Below are 20528 nucleotides of genomic sequence, written 5' to 3' on the forward strand. Positions count from 1 at the left end.
TAAAGATTGAGGCGCCCAACTTTTAAATTCCTTAATAGAGAAATAATGAAAAATCATCAAAGGTGAAGTTTAAATAAGTAAGATCAAGTAAAATATAAGTAAGATATCTTTTTATGAAACGTATTGTTCACAACTATATGAACCTCATGGGCTGAGGAAGCGATTTTACTAGTTCTGATGGTCTCATTAGGGCTAATGTACAAAGAACAAATTAATGAAGTCATACAATAACGAGTAACTGACTGCCTAAATACGTTTCTTCTCTTTTTTTGCAACAATATTTTTCAAACTGTTGTTTTTAAAACACGCGTTATGTATTAATCATTAGTATGAGCCTCGAGAGCGGACTCTTTAACTTGAAGTAAATATGACTGAACTGTAAACATGATTAGTTTTCGTATTTTCTTTCGGTGAGAAATATCCACGCTTTTGAACTTACTTTACAAATTAGTGCACTGCGTTTTAATGTAACGCAACAGTAATTATGCTGAATAAAATGGTGCATAGACAAATGCAACTTATGCACTAAGAACTAGAAGAATATGCTTGTATTGATTTCAAATGTTATCTGTTTACAAATATTTCACGTCAGATGTAGGAATATCCAAGATTTTTAGTAAGTAAAAGAAACAACCATTGATTATTTATTTATTTTTCTCGCTTAAGAATGAACGGGAAACATTAATAGGAGTTTTATTGTTTCTGTCTGTTTTGGTTAACTTTTTTAATTAGATATTTTGTGCTACATTAAAGCGAAGACAATGAAAGGCATTAATTTAAAATCATATATGAATTTATTTCAAATATTATTACATTATTTTGACTATTTAAAAGCTTTACATTTAAACTAGAACAAATTTATTTAATTAATAAATAGTTTAAATAATTTCTTAAAATATTTAATACACCTATTTTATTTTATTATTAAAGTCCACGAACTCCCGAACATGGAATTTTATAGTCCTTTAAGCCAGTCCTTATAAGGACTATAAAATTCCATGTTCGGGAGTTCATGGAACGTGAGATGCGGTGATTAATACCCTTGGAGGGTAATGGATTTCAATGCTGTAGCCAATGAAGTTCTAACTGAGGCTCGGCTATTGCTCTTACCCTCTTGCCACGAACGATCAGAACTTTAATAGCTCAATAACACCTTATCCCTACACTGTCCTCTACAGATAACGGGGAAGATGAAAAGCATTCTTCACCCCTTTAACCCAGTCCTTATAATTCCATGTTCAGTGCAATCCATCTTATGCAATCAACTTTGTTATGCAAGATACACCGTCAGGTTAAGACAACCTTACGACAGCAGAAAGATAACTCAGAACCTATCACTCCCACCAATGTTGTCCTCGGAACCCGAGAACAACAATCACTGCATTATATGCAGATGATACCGCAATACTGGCAAGATCTCTGAGCCCAAAACTGGCAATTAGAAAACTACAAAGCAGTAGTCACATACTAGAAAAGTGGCTGGCAGACTGGAGGATCCAAGTTAATTCCCAAAAGAGCTCAGTCATGCTGTTTTCCAGAAAGAGAGTCCACACATGGATGACATTCATCTCTTAGGTGTCAAGGTCCCGTGGCAGACTGAATTCAAATATCTCGGAGCGATACTCGATAAAAAAAAACAACAACTCCAATTCAGCAATCACATAAAAACAAACTGCCTCGAAGACATCCGAAGTAATCGCCCAACTCTAAGCTACGGTCAACTGAAAAAGCAAATTGGATAAGCAAACCAAGTTACTCATACGCTTGGTCATCACTTACCCATCCCCCCCCCCCACATGGAGTCATACCGCGGATACAAATACTCAAAAACTACAGAGAATACAGAACAAATGCCTGAGGATGATTCTAGACGCCACTTGGTTCATTAGAAACTCACAAATCCACAGAAAAGTCAACATCCCTTACATCTCCACCCTTCTGCTATATCTGGCTGAGAAGTTCTTTACCAAGACAAGCAATCACCAAACCCGCTGATCAAACAAGCTTCGGAATATAATGAAGCGGAAAGCTACAAATACAAAAGAACCAAGTCCATCCTACGTCCAACTGAACACAGCTAAACTCACTGCCCTAACGGGGCGAGCTTAAAACTCAATAACACTCCACTTAATACTTCCTTTACAGACAAAGGGGAAAATGAAATTGCTTCATCCATCCAGCCAGTAACGTTATGGGTAATTCCACGTTCAGATTTTATGCATTGAATATGAAGATTTTTTTTTCTTTCTTTTTAATCCTTTATATTTATATAGAGACGCTTGTTACAATGATCAAACAGAACAGAAATTAAAGGAGATTCTGAAAAAGGCAAGCTTTTCAGTCTCGTATAGGGGGTGACAGGGCTTTTCTTTACACAGAGGGCACACCAGGCATTCGTAAAAATGTTTTGTTGGACCACAAATTAGCAGTCATTCATATAAGTGCATTATTATAATTCATATTGATTTAAAGAAAGACTCTTCCGAAATTAAACACAATAATTCTTAGAATAAATTATTAAAGCTATGACATTTTAAATATCCTATCAACATAGAAGTTGACTGTTAACTTCTATGGCGAAATGGACGTCAATCCCTTGGATTTTTATCCCTTCATCGCTAGATTGTGATTATTGATAATGAGAAATTTTTTGAGCGCTTGGCTCGCCCGAATTAGGGCTGTGTTGAATCGTTTGAAGCGATGATCAGAGCTGCCTTCGGGCGTTTTGTGTCTCCATCTGTCGTTTTCATCATAATTTGACGCATCACGAATGAGTTGGTTGGGATGGAGTGATGCCTGGGGGAAGTACTTGGCAGCAGTCTGGTTGAGATACGAAGGTATGGCTGGCATGTTTCCGTCTTGGTGGAGGAGAGCATTCCTAACAAACCACGGGGCGTCGAAGATCATTCGGAAGCATTTATTTTGTAGTACCTGTAGTCTTTTGATGTTGCTGGGGGCAGTGGCGCACTCAGGATTTAATCTTGGAGGGGGCCGAGTTGAGTAGGCGATTTGCGAATACACACTACGCATCGCATACGACCTATGACTGAGCATCTGCAGTGATCGCTAATTCATAAGTAGTATAGAAATAGAAGACACGACACAACAGAAATTTAAAGAAAATGAATTTCAATTAGGAAAAGATTTCTGGAAAATTTTCTAGTGTTTTTTCCTTTTCTTTGGGAGGTGCCTGGGCCCCTTCCCCCCTCTGGGTGCGCCACTGGGTGGGGGAGGTGTGGCACTGTGGCACCACGCCGGCGATCCGTACGTCAGTATGGGTCCGATGATTGTTTTGTATATTGTTAGTTTTCTGTACTGACTTTGCTTCTTCGATTGAATAGAGTTGAGCTATTACTGAGCTGGCTTTGTTGCAGGCATGTGAGATGTGGGGGGTTGAAGCTGAGTCGGTTATCCAGTTTGATGCCCAGGTATTTTACTTCTTTTTGCCATGGGATATCAGTGTTGAACATCGTGACTGCTCCGTGATGGTTTGCTTTCCTTCTTGTAAAGAGTATGGCCATGCTCTTGTCTGCGTTGACATCTATCCTCCATTTCTGAAACCATTCTTCAAGATTTGCTGCTGCGTTTTGTAGTCGTTGTGTGGCTAGGTATGGTCTGAGTGATCTGGTCAGTATTGCCATGTCGTCTGCATAGACAGTCATGGTGGTTGATGCTGTGCTTGGGACATCAGCAATGAAAATGTTGAAGAGTAGCGGCGATAGGAGGGAGCCTTGCGAGACACATGCTGTAATGGTTCTCGCGGAGGATCTGAGGCCACGTAGCTTCACTTGAAATTTTCGGTCTTTTAGATAGGATTCTATGATTTTGGCGAGTTTTAGTGGGTATTTTGCAGCTATTAGTTTGTGGATGAGGCCTTTGTGCCATACTTTGTCAAAGGCTTTTGCCACATCCAGAAAGATTGCACCTGTGTGTCGTTTCCAGTTGTATCCGGTAGTTATGAATTCTATAAGTCTATGGACCTGTTGAGTTGTGCAGTGGCCTTTGCGAAATCCGAATTGTTCTTTTGGGATTAGGTTGATCTTGTCCGATTCATCTTGTAGACGGTTCAAAATTATCTTTTCCGCGATTTTTCCCAGATTTGACAGGAAGCTGATAGGTCTGTAGTTCTGGGGGGAATTGGGATGCTTTCCTTAGTATGCGGATGAGGATTACATCTGCCTGCTTCCAGCGAGTGGGGAAGTAGTTGAGTCTTAGCATCGCGTTGATGATAGCCACTAGATGCATAACTGTTTTATGGGGGAGTGCTTTTAGAGTTTGGTTTGAAATCTCGTCAAAATCTGGGCCTTTCTGTTGTTGAGGTTTTGATGATATGGTGGACTTCCTTTGGTGTAGCATAACTTGTGTTTTCTTGGCTGCAGGTTTGACGGAGTGCACAGCGGACATGCCTGCGTATATTTTCAATGAAGCGCAAATCCGCATGCGCATAGTTTGGACTGAATTGCAGTTCCAGGGTGTCCGCGAAGGCTTCTGCTTTCTCATCACATCTGTAGGCTATGCCCCTTTCTCCATGAATTGGTTGTATACTGGGGCGGTCGCTACGAAGGGCTTTAGCCATTTTCCATAATGAGTTGTCTTCGGTGTTTAAGGAGCTTAGTTTCCTCTCCCACAGCTGGTTCTTGTGATCTTTGATCGCATATCGGACTAGGTTTGTTGCCCTGTTTAGCTCTTGTCTATCCTGGGGGGAGATAATCTTGTATGGTAACGACGTCTGATCCTGTTTTTGCTGCGGATGAGCTTTAAAATCTCTTCTGGGAACAGGTTCGCTTGAACTGGAGCGGTAACAGTGGAAGCTGCTGCTATGCCAGCTTGTATTGTGGTTTCCAGTTTTCTGATCGCTTTGTCTATTTCTTTAGGTGAGGAGATTGTTGGGATGGGGCCTGTGAGGTTGTGTAGGGTAGCGTTGAGCTTTTTGAAATTTGTGCAGGACTGCCTGAGGATGCTTTCTGTTTCCCCGCCTAGGCTTCGTAGTATCGGGTTGTGGTAGGAGCTGAGATCATTAACTACCTGTAACTGGAATTGGTGCAAGGTGTTCCTGAAAATGGCTATATCCAGCACATCAGGTCTGCCCAGCGGTCCGTAGTGTGTTGGTTCAGTAGGACCTGCTATGATGATGTTTCTTGTCATAGCGAACTTGTGTAGGCTCTTCCCGTTGTTGTTGGAGTTCCTATTTTTCCACGCAGGATGTTTTGCGTTTAGGTCTCCCGCCACAATTGTTGCTTCGTTTGTGTCAAGGAGCTGGGAGAGATCCGACGCTAGTAGTGGTTTGCCTGGAGGGTTGTAGACTGAATATAGCTTTAGGTTACACACGAACAATGCAGGTGTGTATCTCAATTGCAGGTTTGTAGTCGTTGTCTTGTTGATCTCGTTGTATCTTATGTCTTTTTTGACAAAGATAGCCGTTCCACCTCCTCTGGCATTGAGTCTGTAATTCCTAAGTAGTGCGTGGTTCCTTAGTTTGGGGTTGTCGCAGGGCCAAAGGTGCGTCTCGTTGATTAAGAGGATGTCTATGTCTTGCTGTAAATTCCTGTAGTTCCAGGAGTTTGTTGGGTAGGCCGTTGGCATTCCAAAATGCAATCTGTATGAAGTTGTTCGAACCAGGTGTATTATTCATTGCTTATCATTGTGAAGATGACTTGAGTGTTTTTTAAGAATTGTTTGTATCACTCTGATTGGAGTTGGTCTTGCTGAAAGCCGTTAGCATCTCTCCTAAGGTGGCAGCTAGGACAGCAGCTGTGTTTTGACTGTTGGGCATAGGTTCTGCTGATTTAGACATTGAGGCGACTGCTGCAGCATAATAGCTGTGTGACGTTGTTTGCTGATGGATTCCTTCTTCAAGGGGTGTTGCACGTTTTTGAGCTAGTGGAGTGCCTGCTTTTCTGTTTCTTGCCAGATTATCTGGCAAGAAACAGAAAAGTGGAGAGTGCAGCCTCTATAGTTGGCTAGGTGTTGGCCGCCGCAGTTTGCACATCTGGTTGGAGTTGTGCGTGGTTTGGAGCATGTGTGAGTAGGGTGCTGTCCCCGTACTTCACACATTTGTACTCTCTGCACGGTTTCCGTGCGTGCCCATATCTCTGGCAGCGATGGCATTGTCCTGCTGTTGCTTTCTTTTTGAGTGGTTCTGTTTTAATGGTGAGGTTGCGAACTGTTTTGAGATCGTAAATCTCTGTTTGCTCCTTGGAACCAGCGGCATGGGACGTTTGTCTGCCCGGTACATTCTTGATATTTTTATGGGCTCCAGTCCTTGAGATCTGAGGTCGATGGCTATTTCTTCGGACATGATTTCTTCTACCAGTCCTCTGATGACAACGTTTAGGTTTTTTCGCTTTTCAGTTCGAAAGTATGGTATGGGGTCTTTAGCTCGTCCATTAACTTTGTTAGCCAACGGTATTCTGATGTCCCTTCGGGCTGGATATACGGACTCCTTCGTCGGAGTTTTTGGCTGTTTTGAACTTAATCTCGGAGTTTCTCATGGCCTCCGAGACTGTCGACCATTGTTCTTTGTCTGTTAGAATTACCGGCGGGACTCGTTCTTTGGTTTGTGCCGCTGTGTCCATTGGCTGGTGTTCTGGTTCTTCGGTTGGTGTCTCTTTTCTTCGCTTTTACTGCTCACCGTTTGGTAGTCGTCTGGTTCTTCCGGGATATGGGCAACTGTGGCTGGGGCACTTCTCAAGATGACACAACTCTCTCTTGTGTCATCTTGAGAAGTGCTGGGGAGAGGCTCCTCAGATTCGACTTCCGCGATCTGATGGATGTCTACTTTGCCCGGCCATTTGGTATGTAGCAGGTTTCCTACATGTCTGAAAATTGCAAGCAGTTGCTTAAAATCTAGAATCTAGATCATTACGGAATGTTCATGATTAGGACTAGTCTGTACAATCTTCGGAATCACTTCACTATCAATATCACTATATGCTCTGTATTCACACCTGTCTCAATCCTTTCCTTACCTTACTTTAGATACTTTAGATATTAGTCCTTATAGTCCTTATAAGGACTGGCTTAAAGGGGCGAAGCAAGAATGCTTTTCATCTTCCCCGTTATCTGTAGAGGACAGTGTAGGGATAAGGTGTTATTGAGCTATTAAAGCTCTGATCATGGCAGGAGGGTAACAGCAATAGCTGTGCCTCAGTTAGAACTTCATTGGCTATTGGCTACAGCATTGCCATTACCCTCCAAGGGTATTGGATTGACTTTAGATATTAAAAATGTTACGTGACTTAATGACGAAACTTTATTAAATAAAAAAACGGGTGTTGGAAATAATTTTTATCCTGTTTTATGTGTCATTAGAAATTAAACACTACTTATTTATTTAAAAAAATACATTTTGCAGGTGGACAAAGATCTTTACTTACAATGTTTTTATAGTTATACCCTTTTATAATGAATTTTTATTTAAAAAAATTGTATAAGTATTTTAAAAGAAGTAAAACAACGTTGGAAAAAAATTTTATCTAAGAGATAAACTTCGTATAAGAAGGTTCTTATATGAAGCAATATGTTCGCTGAATTTTACTTGTTCGTAATCAAATAAATTCCTGAAAAAACTGGAATCAGAAATTCGATTGTGAAAATTGGAGTATCAGGCAAATTTAAGTTCCTAATCGAATCTGTTATCATAGCACTAATGTACTGGAGGTTCCTCACTTTTCTTAGGCTTTAAATGTTATATTTTTAATTTATTCAAAGAATTATCGCATTCAATTTTTGGAAGAGAACATTCCCTTAATTTTGTTCATTCGTAACCCTAGCAACAAGTTTTTCACCGCGAATCATACGCGTTTGTATAAGCCAATTATTCAGTTAAGGCAGTGACGTATTTTAACACAAAAACACCAAAATATAGTTCCATAAAAGTTTACATTGGAATTACTAATTAATTAATATTAATAATATAATTATAATTAACATTAATTGTCTAAGTATAGAAAGCAAATTTTTTTATTGTATGTAATAATGTCAACACTAACCTAATAATATAGCGTCGTTGAAAGACCTTCATTTATAATGATTAACTAAGGAAAAGTCCAACATACTGGTAATTTCATCTTAATTAAAATAACTATATCTTCACTTAGCGCTACTTCCCTATGATATTATATTAAACAAAAGGAGGTGTAGAACCGTTTTCTTCTTTGCCTGCTACATAGAATTCGAATTCTGGGTCTTTCAAAGGTTTTCCTCGAAATTGACTAAGCTACAAGGTTCTAATTAAAATATACGTATAAGTGTATTATTATAATTCATATTAATTTAAGGAAAGACCCTTCCAAAATTAAATACAATACAATAATTTTTAGAATACATTATTAAGAATATGGCATTTTAAATATCCTATCAACTTGACAATTAGTTCTTATAAGAACTGGGCGATGGACTGAGTCCTTGACTCTTTATCCCGTCATCTGAATGAATAAAATCTGTGTGGATGGAGTGTTGTTGAGCTAAAAAGCTCTAGTCATGGCTAGGTAACGGCAATAGCTCAGTTAAAACTTCATTGGCTACAGCATTGCCATTTGTTACCCTGGAAGTCCTAAAAAGGACTTTTGGCCTACTTGATTACTTGACAATTAGTCCTTATAGTCCTTATAAGGACTGGCTTAAAGGGGCGAAGCAAGAATGCTTTTCATCTTCCCCGTTATCTGTAGAGGACAGTGTAGTGATAATGTTATTGAGCTATTAAAGCTCTGATCATGGCAGGAGGGTAAAAGCAATAGCCGAGCCTTAGTTAGAACTTCATTGGCTACAGCACTGCCATCCATTACCCTCCAATGGTATTAATCACCACATCTCATGGTTGATTTATTTATAGAGTCCTTATAGTCCTTATAAGGACTGGCTTAAAGGGGCGAAGCAAGGATGCTTTTCATATTCCCTGTTATCTGTAGAGGACTGGCTTAAAGGGGCGAAGCAAGAATGCTTTTCATCTTCCCCGTTATCTGTAGAGGACAGTGTAGTGATAATGTTATTGAGCTATTAAAGCTCTGATCATGGCAGGAGGGTAAAAGCAATAGCCGAGCCTTAGTTAGAACTTCATTGGCTACAGCACTGCCATCCATTACCCTCCAATGGTATTAATCACCACATCTCATGGTTGATTTATTGTCCTTATAGTCCTTATAAGGACTGGCTTAAAGGGGCGAAGCAAGGATGCTTTTCATATTCCCTGTTATCTGTAGAGGACAGTGTAGGGATAAGGTGTTATTGAGCAATTAAAGCTCTGATCATGGCAGGAGGGTAACAGCAATAGCCGAGCCTCAGTTAGAACTTCATTGGCTACAGCACTGCCATCCATTACCCTCCAATGGTATTAATCACCACATCTCACTGTCGATTTATAGAGTCCAATAAATTATGTAACATAATAAAGAAACTTTGTTAAATAAAAAATAGGTGTTGTTAATAATTTTTATCCCCTTTTATATATCGTTAAAATTAAACACTATCTTTGAATAATAACATTAATATTTATTTTTTAATTAATAATTAATAACGTTATCAGTTGAATTTTGATGACAGTTTAAATAACAAGAGCGAGCAATGCTTTATATAAAAGCATTATTTTCTGTGACTCATTCACATGAAAATATCCACTCTAATTTCATCATTTGAATGCTTCATAACTTCATTTATATAAAAAATTAAATTGTGGTATGGCGAAATTTCAACAATTCTTTTATATATATATATATATATATAGTTAGTTTTTTTTTTCTCCATTTCAAACACTGAATGCAGCTTTAATTTTTCTAACGACAACTTTAGCTAATAGGAACTAATTATTGCAGATGCAAATATTATTATTTAAATGAAAACCTGTAGATCCAATTTGTATCACAATGAACTTTAAAAAAAAAATAACTAATATGCTCAAAGAAATCCCGTTAATAATATGCATAAAGTAAATATTTAGTGAAAATAACAATTATGCGATAGCAATAGGATTCAAAAGCAAGACTTTAATTGAAACCCAAGATTGAAACATTAATTGAAACACATCTAATTAATGACAATAGTTTTTATCCCAGTTTTCATCCCAAGCGCACATAACTACTCACTGATGAATCAAAGAGACGCAATATTATTTTGCGTCAGTGGCGCACCCAGGGAGGGGGACGAGGTGCCTTTTTCCCCCCCCCCTCCCCCCCCAAAAAAAAGAAAAAGAAAAAGTTCAAATACACTAAAAAATTTTCCAAAATACTTTTCCTAATTAAAATTCATTTTAGATAAGATAAAAGGCCAAATTTTATCCCCTTAATTTAAAATTCATTTTTTTATTTATGTTGTGCCGTGTCTTCGATTTCTATACTACTTATGAATTAGCGGTCACATAAGGTGAGAGTACCCTATAACAGTGTATAACAAGTTTTAACACGTTTACGAATTTTAACACCTTCCGTTGAACTTTCTTGCTGCTTTAGGGCAGGCGAACTCACACACATCTAATTAATGACAATAGTTTTTATCCTAGTTGTCTCTAATTGCACTATTTGTTGAGAACTATATTACACAGACAGCTTATACCTTATTCACTGACATAATAAAAGTACTTGTTTTTCTTGCCTCTGCAATATAGTGACTATTAGGGGAGGGCGTGTTGCTTACCGCTGGAGTAAGTTACTATCGTCCTGCTCTGAACGTGTTTTAGCTTTTTTTCATTTGCGAGATATATGCGAAACTTTTTAATTTCTTTTTTCTAAAAGTAACATCAAGGGGCGAGAGTTATATGCGAGTAAGTACGGTATTTCAATTATGGATAAGTACATCGATACCTTCTTTAAATGGAAAGATATCTCGGATGACTGTGATAATACAAAAAGAGTTTGTAATGACAGTTTGTGTGTAGTTTCTGAAGAGAAAGAAGTCTGTAACGAATCCACAGAAACACAGAATTCCCATCAATCGCAATGCGATAATGTTAATACGCTTAACGAAAGGAAAGATTTGCTGATTTGCTGGACACTCGACCAGTGAATCGCATTCAAAGGTAAATACAATTGGTTATTTTGTAGCAACATTTTTCTGTTTTGTGACTTTTCTCCCTTTACAGTAATTATGCCTACATTATTGTATTATTATTCAACAATTGTTTACAGTTTTGAATGTGTATATAAAGTCAATATCAACAGTCGCCTAATTACGAACGCGTGATGAAAGGGATGGGAAGGTTTGAAGCTTCCCCGGATAGTATTCAAAAGGTAAATACAATTGGTTATTTTGTATAGTGCCCCGAAACTTATTAGTTTAGAATTTAACCACTGGGAAAGGGTTTGTGTCCACCTCAAAACTCTGAATCAGAATTTGGAAACATTTTCCGAATAATTTTTATAAGAAATTTCTGTGGGTTCACGATCCGTTTCAGGCTTGTAATCACGAGAACGACCTTTCATTATCGAAAAAAGAGCAGCTAATTGAGCTTTCAAGTGACAGCTGACTTAAAATGCAATTCCGTGATCGTGGTTTGGCTCGATTTTGGATCTCGCCTTCAGTGAGAACTGAATTTCCCGAATTATTTGAAGAAGTCGAAAATCGTCGTGCAGTTTTCTACAACCTATCTTTGCGAGAAAGGACTCCTTCAAATAAAAACAAAATACAGAATTTTTCTCAGTGTGTGTGTGTGCCGATCTTCGACTGAAGTTGACCAATATTGAGCCAGATATCCAGCAACTCTGCAATGCCGAGAAGCTCAACCATCTCATTAAAAGTAAATAGTAAATAATTATATCATCTTATTTGTTTAATAAAAATTAAAACTTTGTTCGATGATGATACACTTTTACTCGTTTACTTCCAAGTTAACTATGTTTCCATATATATTCAAAACATGCTTTTAGATTTATTATGTTATAAATGGCGCAGTTTTTCGCAAATGTTGGTAATCCCCACATACGTTTTTAAAGAAATTGCATAACTTAGTGGTCCATATAATTGTTTTAGGCATTTTACTTGTCCTTGGGCTTAGAAAGGGTGATAAACGCTGTCCTATAGCTGTCCGAGCCGGGCCAGAGAGGATACTGGTATTATGAATTGGCGAATCATTGCCGATGCTCAGTCATAGGTCGTGTGCGATACGCTCGTATTCTGTGCTATTTCGCATTGAGTTTATTGAAATCATGTCTTGAACTTGAAACTTGAAGAAGTTTCAAGTTAAGTTAAAGTTAACATTGAAGTTAAGTAAAAGTTAAAATTTTAAAGTTCAATTTGTAAAAGATTTTATTTTGTTTTTTGGATTTTGTGCTTCAAATTATGGCTAAAAAACGTATCATGAGTATTTTATTGGACTATTTAAAAAAAAAACCCAAAAACCAAAAAAAGATGATTCAAATGTTAGTAGTAATGTTGGCGCTATTAATATTGTCAATACCGATTTGGATTCGATTTCCCCAGTCGTAGATCTGAAATAACCATCGAATTTTCCAGAAGAAAGAAGTTATAACTTCTTTAGTTATTAATAATTCTCACGACATCGCATTTTTGAAAGAACAAACATTTAATTCTGACAATAATTTAGATATTTTTTTGTTGAACAGGAGCCAATCGCCAATGAAGGCAATTTTCGAGCTTTGTGAAAAAGTTGTGGAAACCAGAACCAAATTTTAATTTTCCTGCAACCTGTGCTGCAATTCATAAACGAAGTTTTCAATACACATGGTTTGAAAAATTTACATGGCTTGTGTACTCTCAAGTTGAAAATAGTGCGTACTGTAAATATTGTGTGTTTTTTTGCATCTGCTAACGTTGGAAAATCTAAATCTGAAGTACCTGGTAGTTACGCAAGGCTATAATAACTGGAAGAAAGCCATTGAAAAATTTAATAATCATCAAAAAAAATATATCATATAACTGCTGTTATGACTTACGAAAGGCTAAACAATATTCGAGATGGAAAATGTATTCCAATCAATCGACAAATTGATGTAGATAGTGCATCACAAGCTGCAGTTCATCTAGGGAGGACATCTGATTATGGAGAATTTTCATTTGAACAGGAGCCAATCGCCAATGAAGGCAATTTTCGTGAAACAATTCGTGAAACACTAGAGTCTTCATATTTTTAATGCAAATTCATTGCATTAAAAATATTTTTATCCGTTCAACTCTTCCCCCCCCTCCCCCAAGATTAAATCCTGGGTGCGCCACCGTTTTGCGAAATGTAAATATTTCTCACGTTAACTAAAGACTGACGGAAGTAGAGGAAGAACAAGAGAATCAGAATACTGGAAATTAAAAAAAAAAAAAAAGTAAATTTACTTGGAATGCATTTTCAAGATAAATAAAAACTTGTTATTTCTCCTAATAAGTATTTATGTAATGTAACGAGATTAAAGAGAATCATGAAGCATCATTTACCAATTCGACTGGGACAACTCACATACAACTGAACGAGTTTACAATACCACTGCTGGCGCCATCTAGTGGCATTGATTTGAAAGAAAAAAAAATGAGAGAGTTACTGATAATTTGGAGTGAATTAAAGTTAAGTTATATCCACAAAGAAAGAAAACATGGGCTTAGGCTATTTTCATAAAGCCTAGTACACAGACCACTAATAATCACTCGGTCATAAATAAGTGGGTTTCGTCACTCAGTTGAAAATACGTCGGAACAATCCTCCTTGCGAGTTTTATGATCTTTCAATGATTTTATTTTCAAAGTAGTTTTATGTATTATTTATTTATTGTCAAAATATTTATGTGATATTATTATTATTACTTGACACCTCCATGAAGTTCAAGGGTAGGAAGAAACCTATTTCACACAACCCATAGTCTGTGCCAGTGTTTCATAAACGGTTCTGTGGAATCCTAGGAGTTCCCAAAAGCATAAAGACATTTATTACTTTTATTAGAGTAGTTTTAGAAAAAAAAAGTCAATGAATGGGGAAAATACAATCTAGCGAATTATGTGTGTGAAGACGATTTCTATCGTTGCCGAGTGGGGGGGGGGGAGACTATTCACCTGCTATTAAGACAAAATTAAAGAGTTAATATTACTATAATTGTTTATTATATTTATTTAACGATAAACCGCATACATTTCACGAGGGCGGTCTGAAAAGTTCTCGGTCTTGACCATAGATGGCAACACTATTGGCACCATTTTTTTTTCTAAGTTGGCTCATCTGTCATAAGCATTCATGTGAAATTGCAAGTCATTCTATCAAGTAGCTTGTTTTATACAGCTGTCGGAAGCCAAAGTGTTGTATATATCCCTTGAAATAGATAAAATTAGGTATTAGGGTTATAAAATTCTTTGTAAAAGAAGGTTTAACGCCAAAAGAAATTCATTCGAAGTTCATAAAAGTTTATGGGCACTCTTCTCCTTCGTTTTCGACAATTAAGAAATCGGCCGCCGAGTTTAAACGGGGTCGTACCAACCTTGAAGATGATCCATGTGAAGGACGTCCGAAAAAGTGTAACAACACTAGAAATCATTCATCAAGTGCACGATATGGTATTGGATGACCGGCGAGTCAAAGTGCGCGAAATTGCTGAGACTATAGGCATTTCAAAAAAACGTGTAGGATATATTTTGCATGAAGAATTGCAAATGAAAAAGCTTTGCGCAAGATGGGTGCTGCGCTTGCTCACAGCAGATCAAAAACGCACTCACATGAAAATCTCTGAACAGTGCTTGGAGCGTTTTAACAAGAATAAAACTGAAATTTATTACTATTGATGAGACTTGAATTCACAATAATACACCAGAATTCAAACAGCAGTCAAAACAGTGGACAGAAGCCGGTTGTTCAGCGCCAAAGAAGACAAAGTTGGTTCCATCAGCAGGAAAGGTCATGGCATTGGTGTTTTGGGATGCTAAAGGAATTTTGTTTATTAATTATCTTGAAAAGGGTAAAACAATAACCGGGAATATTATTTCGATCTTTTAACCATACTACACGAAAAAATTCGTGAGAAAATAACCGGTTTGCAGAAGAAAAAAAATCATCTTTCATCAGGACACTGCACCTGCCCACAAAGGTGTTTTGACAATGGGAAAATTAGGGAATCTGCACTATGAATTGTTGGACCATCCACCCTATTCTCCAAATTTGGCTCCTTCTGACTTCTGTCTCTTCCCAAAACTAAAACTCTTCCTCGCTGGTCAGCGTTTTTCTTCGAATCAAGAGGTGATTGCAGCTGTAGAGGGGTATTTTGCAGATCTTACTGAGAAACACTACACATATAATGGCGCTGGAGCATCGCTGGAATAAATGTATTCATCTTAAGGGAGATTAGGTTCAAAAATAAAAATAATAATTTTGAAATTATAAATTTGTTTTTTTATTGTTAGAACTTTTCAGACGATCCTCGTATTATTTATTTATTTATGCATTTAGTGAGTGAGCAGTTTCATTAAATTGATTATTTCTAGAACATTATGATACTTTATTATTTGAAATATTATGCATCATATGTTCTCTCTTGATTGAAATATTTTGTATTATCGCAGTTTATTTTCACAATTATTTATGAAAATTTTCATAGTAGTTTGGGCTAAAAAAAAAAGATCCTGATGTAGTTTCGAATACTGCGCTATCTACTATCCACTAATAGCATTTTTGTATGTTAATTACCTGTGTTTTCGGACAAATTTTCTTGCATACAATCCTAAAATAGTCATAAAGTGAAAGTTCTTTTGTACGGTTATTTTTTATCTTTTTATTTCTTTATGCTGGCATTCAGATATACTCATATTTTAATGAAGTCCCCTAAGTCTTTGACTCCAGGAGTTTTTGTTAAATAATAAATAACAGGAGCAGAAATGTTAATAATGATGTCTGTTAATGATAACAGATGGCGCCACGAGATAATCAAGAAATAATATGTAGATTTCAAATTTAAGCATCTATTCGTTGTAGTTTATATATATATATATATTATTTGACGCTAATTAAATATTAAATATGATACACAAACTCTACTTTCTTGGATATATATATATATATATATAAAGCTCATATGATATTCTGACCACAAATCCTTAGTTACTTGGCCCATAATTACAAACTACCAGCGGTAGGGTTTTAATAACGTGTATAGAAAATATTCACATTTCTTAAGGGATTCATTGATTACTGCAAGAAACTTTATGGCTTCACGTAATATACGTGACTAACACGAGAAATTTAAGGGGGGGGGAGGTTCGTTATCATGAGGATGTTGAAATAATTTTTATTTTAATTTCCCCTTCAGGTGGCATATTTTCAAAATCAACATGGAACCATTTTGAAAATCCGGGCTCGGGACCGGCATATGACTGGAACGTATTCATGACTGTAATCCGTGTGTGTTCACGGGCTGGTGTGCCTGTTCTAGGGAACGAAACAGCCGAGTTTCCGGGTGAAAAAACCTCCTACCTCCGTAGGAGACCGACTAACTCACCTTTGGTGGAAAGAGACCACATAAAGGTTCCTCACGTCAATGACGGGAATCGAACCCAGGTCTTTCCGACCAAAGGTCTATACCGATTGAGCTACGGAGGCTCTTGGCAACATGGCCAAAGCAATTAAAGCTAGAGTATTTATAAGTGTTAGTTGCGTGTGTTCATCGACTTTTTTTCCTTTTCTTTTTCTGTCATGGGATGAAATAATTCGAGTTTCTTGGAGGAAAAAAAATTACTTTATATTCATGTGTGAACCGACTAACTCACCTTCAACTGAAAAAATCCTTTAGAAAAAAGTTCTGGGAGTCTAACTCGGGTCTTTGCATTAGAAGGCTTCGCCGAAACAGACTGGACTATGGAGACTCCTGTCAAAGCAGCAGATATCACATTTAAAAAGACTTCACGAAGCTTTCTGTGTAAATTGATTACACCTCAAAATCACAGAACGTGGACTGCAATCAAAGTTACGAATATTCAGAGCAAATTTAGTTCGAAAATGTGTGAAGTATATCATCATGATTGCTGATAGTAAGAACATGAAAAAGAAAGTTTCGCGGTGGATGCAACTATGAAAAATGCAAGTTGACCAATCTCTCTGTTGTGCCGTTGAAGTAATCAATTTACACAGAAAGCTTCATGAAGTCTTTTTAAAGCGCTCTTGTAGTTTTAAAAAAAGTTTAAAAATTGAGGGATTTCTTTTTTCTTTTCTTTTTCTTTTTTTCTTTTTTTTTTTTGAATTGTAAATTACGACTCTGGTTATGACCCCTCTCTTCCCCCCCCTCTCGATCGTCTACTGTCTTAATGTAAGATCGGTACAGTAACAATTCTTCCTCGATTTATTTAAAGCACTCCCTGCCACGCATGACAAGTTATAGAATGCGCAGCAAACAAGAGCAAGACAAGGAAGAAATGTTTGGACTTGGTGAACCTCAGCAGAAACAGTTCCAGCATTGAATAAAATAGTCAGCAAACGAAATAGTGTCTGTTTTCTCTTTTTTACTTTCTGTTTCTTCTGGTAGGTGGAAAAAAACACGTTCGTCTTACTTGAAAAATCTTGTTTGATTGTGCGAATTATGCTAATCATACTGATTATCTTCTTTCTATATCACACAGAAAACTGAAATTCATTTGAGAATGCAAGAACGCCATCTATTAATCAACTGGCGAACTGACAGGTTTCTGTTTATTCATTTCTTTTGATTTATCGGCAAAGCCGATAGGCAACAGCAGGCTTTGCTTACGAAGCAAACCGTTAAGTATGTTTTCATCGTATAGGCGAGTGGTTATAGGAATGGAGTAAGATAAATTTCCTCTGAGAGTCTTCACTTCTGAATGAAGGCGAACTCCAATGCACTGTGATGGAGAAATGGGTACGAAATGTTTTCGGACATGAAAGATGCCTATCCCCATGGAGAATGTGCATCTTAGCCCATATTACGATTTTTCTCTCTCCTATCCCCCCCCCTCTGCCGTCCCCGCATTAATAAGCAGTTGCTATCTGAAGGCTGTCGCGTATGTCTCATTTTTTTTCCTGATGATGAAAATGAAACTGCGATCTAACGGAAGTTGTGTAAATTCCGCGCAGTTCAATTTTCGGAATGAAAATTTCGAGTCTTCTTTTTATTCAACGTGTGATTTTTGGATTTGGAAAATAAAAACAGGAAAGGACCTCGTTTCGTTTGAATTCATTTTTTGAAAATTATTTGAATAAACATTTACTCTGTGATATGAAAAAAAAATATTATTTCCCCCTGATTAATATTAATACTAGTCCTGGGTGCGCACAACGTAGTCATTTTTTTGTTTTTTTTTTAAACCAGTTCGAAAGGGCGTTTGAGAAATTAATCAGTCATGTATGTAGAAATGTTTGTAAAAATAAGCATTAAGCCTCGCATCACTCAGCTATTAAATGGGGAACCTATTACCATGGAAACATCAAATCGACCTATGAACAAAATGACATCGGGAGTACGTTTTTATTATTATTTTTTTCCTTTTTTAATTATGCGAATCCGTTCATAAAAGGCTGTTAATCTATACAGCACACTAGTATTAGCACGGTTAATGGGTTAAGGGTCACATAAATTGGTTTTCCTGTTCTAGGGTCCGAACGTGGAACACTTTCAGGCAGGAGAATGAGTCTCACACACCGGACAATGGAATTCATGCACGTAGTTGAATAAGTGTCTGAATAAGTTGTCAAATGGTTGCAAATCTACTTGCACCTATAATATCATCAACTTATAACAGCATTCATTATTACATTTTAAAAAAGTCTTTCAACTACATTATAGATCCTATCCCATACATACATACAATAAACATGCAAGGAATCTTTTGGAAATCCACACTCTCTTGATCATCGACTATACAGAAATATTTTGTTTCAAAACAGGCAGATTATTAACTTATTTAAATAAACTGACAATTAATTTAATAAAAAAAGAAGAAGATAAAATATTTAAAAAAGGATGGAATTATCCTCCTTGATGACTCGGGGAGGTGTTTGTATAATTATAATATAATAATTACATTATATACATAATACCTATAAAAGAATCAAGTACAACACACACACACACACACACACACACTATAACGAAACATGCATATCAATAAAAACATGTATATCAATAAATAAGAAACAGGGAAGACAAATGAAAGAGGTTTTGAATTGATCAATTTTGCATCACAAAATGAACTCACCATTACTAACACTCTATTTCCCCATAAACCTTCCAGAAGATGGACGCGGACTTCTCCTGATGATAAAACACACAACCAAATCGACTTCATCCTTGTAAGCACAAGATTTAAAAACTCCATCAACCTCACAATAACCAGATCATTTCCTGGAGTCGACATTGGCAGCGACCCAATATGGTCATCACAACTGTGAATATGAAAATGAGAGAAATATTATTACCTACAAAATAACTCGTAAAAGATATAATATAGAAAAATTAAAAGATCCCCAAATAAATACACCATATAAATACAAATTTTTGATACAAGCTTCAAAAAATATAATAGTATCGAATCAAAAACCAAATACTTCTCACAAAAGATAGCTGAAGAAATCCTTGGATACAAAGAACAGAACCATGGATAACCAATAATATTTTGGACCTATGCGACGAAAGACGATATTTGAAATCTCATATTAATAGCGGTGATAATAGAGAACAGTATAAAAATTTTACTAAGATTATTAAAAAGAGAAATCAAACATGCTAGAAACTTATGGATATTGGATGAATGCAAAAATATAGAAGAGGACTTAAATAAAAATAATCCTAAAAGTGCTTTTCAAATTATCAATAAGCTAACCAAACCTTTTACCGCAATTAATTGGAAAATAGAAGATGAAGATGGAACTCATATCACGGACAACCAGAAAATAGTTGATAGATGGAAATGTTACGCAACCAAGCTTTTTCTAAAGGACCCTCAACTGGTTGACGATATTTTGGACAGACGTTTGCCAGGAGGTTCGGAGATTACCCGATATTAAAAGAAGTTATTGCAGCAGTTAGCTACTCAAAAATAGGAAAATCACCGGGAAGTGATGGTGTCACAGTGGAACTGATACGCGAAGGAGGTGACATCATCATGGACACCTTGCTAAATTTATTCCAGGACGTATGGAACACAGAGACTTGGCCTTCTGATTGGCGGACTTCTGTCCTTGTACCTATTCCTAAAAAGGGAAACAGCAATAAATGTAGCAACTATAGAACAATAAGCCTTATTAGTCATGCAAGCAAAAACCTGTTAAAAATATTGTGAAGGATCGAAAAGAAAATAGAAATCAGACTATCAGATGAACAAGCAGGTTTCCGGAAGTCCAGAAGTACAATCGACCATATTTTTACAATACACATACCAGGCGAAAAATACATAGAACCTAACAAAATAATCTGTCATAATTTTTTAGACCTTCAAAAAGCATCTCAATATGGCACGAGGCATTATGGAAAATTTTAGAACATTATGGTATTGACACAAAATCATTAGGATTATTAAATCTCTTTATTCCTCATCTGATATGAGAATTAGAATTAAAAATTACAGCGGTGAACCGTTCCGGGCAGAACGGGGGGTAAGACAGGGATGCATCT

General features: G+C 36.8%; 1 long non-coding RNA gene across 1 annotated transcript in view; it reads left to right on the forward strand.

The window, feature by feature from the left end:
• Window positions 1–420: 420 nt before the first annotated feature.
• LOC150094309 (uncharacterized) overlaps window positions 421–20528 on the forward strand; it is a 29745-nt gene continuing 9637 nt past the window's right edge. Inside the window, exon 1 of the long non-coding RNA XR_016550241.1 lies at window positions 421–616. This is a non-coding gene — a long non-coding RNA (uncharacterized LOC150094309). The remainder of the gene's footprint in view (window positions 617–20528) is intronic.

Source organism: Typopeltis vanoorti, chromosome 22, assembly GCF_054136105.1.
Source record: "Typopeltis vanoorti isolate ZY-2024b chromosome 22, IOZ_Tvanoo_1.0, whole genome shotgun sequence".
NCBI classification, from domain to species: domain Eukaryota; kingdom Metazoa; phylum Arthropoda; class Arachnida; order Uropygi; family Thelyphonidae; genus Typopeltis; species Typopeltis vanoorti.